This window comes from Carassius auratus, unplaced genomic scaffold (assembly GCF_003368295.1).
Source record: "Carassius auratus strain Wakin unplaced genomic scaffold, ASM336829v1 scaf_tig00216561, whole genome shotgun sequence".
In the NCBI taxonomy this organism is placed as follows: domain Eukaryota; kingdom Metazoa; phylum Chordata; class Actinopteri; order Cypriniformes; family Cyprinidae; genus Carassius; species Carassius auratus.
Window position 1 is genome coordinate 36,757 of NW_020528634.1, and position 3,244 is coordinate 40,000.

A 3,244-nucleotide genomic window follows, 5' to 3' on the forward strand; every position below is an offset into this window, starting at 1 on the left:
GAAAATTCTGTCATCATTTACTCAGCCTCATGTCGTTCCAAACCTTTATGAGTTGCTTTCTTATGTTAAACACAAAAGAAGATATTTTGAAGATTGCAGGTAATCTAACACTTGGTGGTTGCCATTGACTTCCATAGTATTGCTTTTCCCTACTGAAGTCCCTTTAACGTGGCATGCTTATCCTGCAGATATGATTACATTATAAAATATTGCCTCATCACTAGCATTTCTGCTTTGAGGATAACAGCATTGTTTCAGTCATCAGTGTCTGATAAGAATGATTAGTGACTATTTGTCATGAGAAACCAATTTACAATCTGACAACACAAACTGTGACGGTGAGATGTAGACTGTTGGGAGTACTAATAATAGTTTGAGACTAACCCTCCCTCAGGTGAATATGTAGGTAAATCACTGAAAAAAAAAAAAAAAAAAGTAATATTCATACATTCACTTTGGAACATGTATTCAGCAGCTCCCCAGACTTCTTTAGGGGGAAGTCGTGGCCTAGTGAGAGAGTTTGACTCTTAACCCTAGGGTTGTGGGTTCGAATCTCAGGCAGTCAATACCACGACTGAGAAAGGCGCGCAGATGGCACTAGGGACGGGGGGGACATGACCCCCCCAGATTCATAGTAACCAGATCCGTCCCCCTCACTTTCTCAATGAAAGGTTCTATTGGTAAACAGAGGATTAATATGAGTTTCCGCGATGTACATTAGACCCGGCCCGCCGCTCCTTTAAACGTGTACTAACTAAAACGATTTTTGAAACGCGCTTTTAACCGCTGTGTCTTACCGAGTCCCAAAACAAACTTGTAAGCCAATCAGCGGTAAGGGGGCGTGTCTTGTCCTGATAGCGAGAAGAGAGCGCTCAATTTGAGTGCACAGGAGGACGCATATTACATTACATTTACATTTAGTCATTTAGCTGACGCTTTTATTGAGAGAGCTGGCGGATAAAAAAGAGGGTTTACAATCAAGCAGGAGGTAGGACCCTTGTAAATATCGGAGTAGCTTTCCAGCAGTGGAGAAACTCAAGGATTGGAAGGGCTCGAATCGAACGCCGAGGTTTCTTTTTGACAGGTGACTAACGTTAACGATTTTGCGTTGTTTCACACAAATTATCGATGTTGGCTTTTTATATTGAATTTTGTGTGTAATCTTGTTTCCGCGATCGTTGTTGCCATGGTTGCGTATGTACGTGTGGGGTGAAGATTTCAAAATAGGGGCAATGCATGGTGACCGAGAGAGCTCAACTTCACAAAACACATTCAAATAGAAAAAGCACCAGCAAATTAAAAAAATATATATATATCTTCATCAGTTTGACAGCACACTTGCTGCAAATGCTCAACACAATGAAAATATAAAAAACAAGCTACAAATGCTCACAACACAAACAAATACAGAAACGCTCTGTAAATGTTACCCCTACAAAAAGAAAATTTAAACAAGGTTGTTGTTTTTTTTAGTATTGATTACCATTTGTATGACCATATTTGTACAAATACCATGGTTAAACTATGGTTATAGTAGTAAATCCATGGTTAATTTGTTAATGATTACAGTAATCATTTTTTGTTTGCTTTTTTATATAATAAATGTATTTATTCATTAATTAATTTCAATAGTAAAATCACAGGCTGTGGTTAGTTTTTGTAAGGTAAGCCAGCTTACATAACCTTTCACAGTTACAGAAAATGTGTATTTAGTCAGCTTATTAGGCTAATGATATCCATAAAAAAGCTAAGGAATTGTATGACCAGGATTTTTAAAATAAACAAAAGATATTTTTCAGAGCAAACATTTATAAATTATGTCCCAGCCACATTTGTCACTTTACGGTTCCCTTAAATATATCCGATCTGGTCTGTGTTTTTGCAGCACATTTCTTTATTTGTTTGTATTGTGAGTATTTGCAGCACGTGTTGTCAAACTGATTAAGATGTTTTCATAATTTACAGGTATTTTTGTCATTTGCAGCATGTTTATCTCTCTCGGCCACTGTAGCAGGTCCTGTTGGGGTATGGGTGTGTTTGTTTTGGTGCTAAAGAATGGGCAGATGCAGGCTGAAGCACAATAATAGTCTAACCATTACTTTACCCACATTCTAACTACACACAGTTCTGTTATCAATAAACACACATGACGATGGTGCTTCCACTGACGTTTCTTTTATCTGTGTGTGTATTGCTATGACTCTTGACCCCGGGGTCCTACGAGGAGCTGGTAGCTGCCTCAATTGTGCCTGTAGCGGTAACCATAGTGATCATATACAGGTGCATCTCAAAAAATTTGAATGTAATGGAAAAGTTCTTTATTTTTTGTAATTTTAATTCAAATAAGCAAACGTTCTTATACTCTAGATTCACAGACTGAAAATATTTCTGACTGAAATATTTCAATAGTTTTTTTTAAATTTAATTCTGATGGGGACTTACAGCGTAGCAAAATGAAAAGTAGGAAACTTTTAAAGAAAAAGAAAAATTTAAATCCAAAGTATGTTCAATTATGCACTCGCTGGGACCACTGAGTGAAGTGACATTCAGCCAAGTATGGTGACCCATACTCAGAATTTGTGCTCTGCATTTAACCCATCCGAAAATGCACACACACAGAGCAGTGAACACAAACACACACACTGTGAGCACACACCCGGAGCAGTGGGCAGCCATTTATGCTGCGGCGCCCGGGGAGCAGTTGGGGGTTCGATGCCTTGCTCAAGGGCACCTAAGTCGTGGTATTGAAGGTGGAGAGAGAACTGTACATGCACTCCCCCCCACCCACAATTCCGTCCGGCCCGAGACTAGAACCCACAACCCTTCGATTGGGAGTCCAACCCTCTAACCATTAGGCCACGACTTCCCCAACAGTCCAGTTCTTTTTCTCCTTACCCCAGGTGAGATGTTTCAGACATTATTCTCTGGTTTAGGAGTGGCTTGGTTCTAGGAATGTGACAACTGTAGCTCTTTTCCTGAAGACGGCTGAGTGTGGTGGCTCTTGATGCACTGACTTCCGCTTCAGTCCACTCCTTGTGACACTCCCAAGTTCAGCTTTTCATCTTAATCTTCCCAAGGCTGTGGCCATGCCTGTTGCTTGTGCACCTTTTACTACCACACCTTTTACTTCCAGTCAACTTTCTATGAATATATTTTGATACAGCACTCTGTGAACAGCAGCCCTTTCAGCAATGACCTTCTGAGGCTGAACGTCTTCTGGACAACTGTCAAGTCAGTCGTCTTT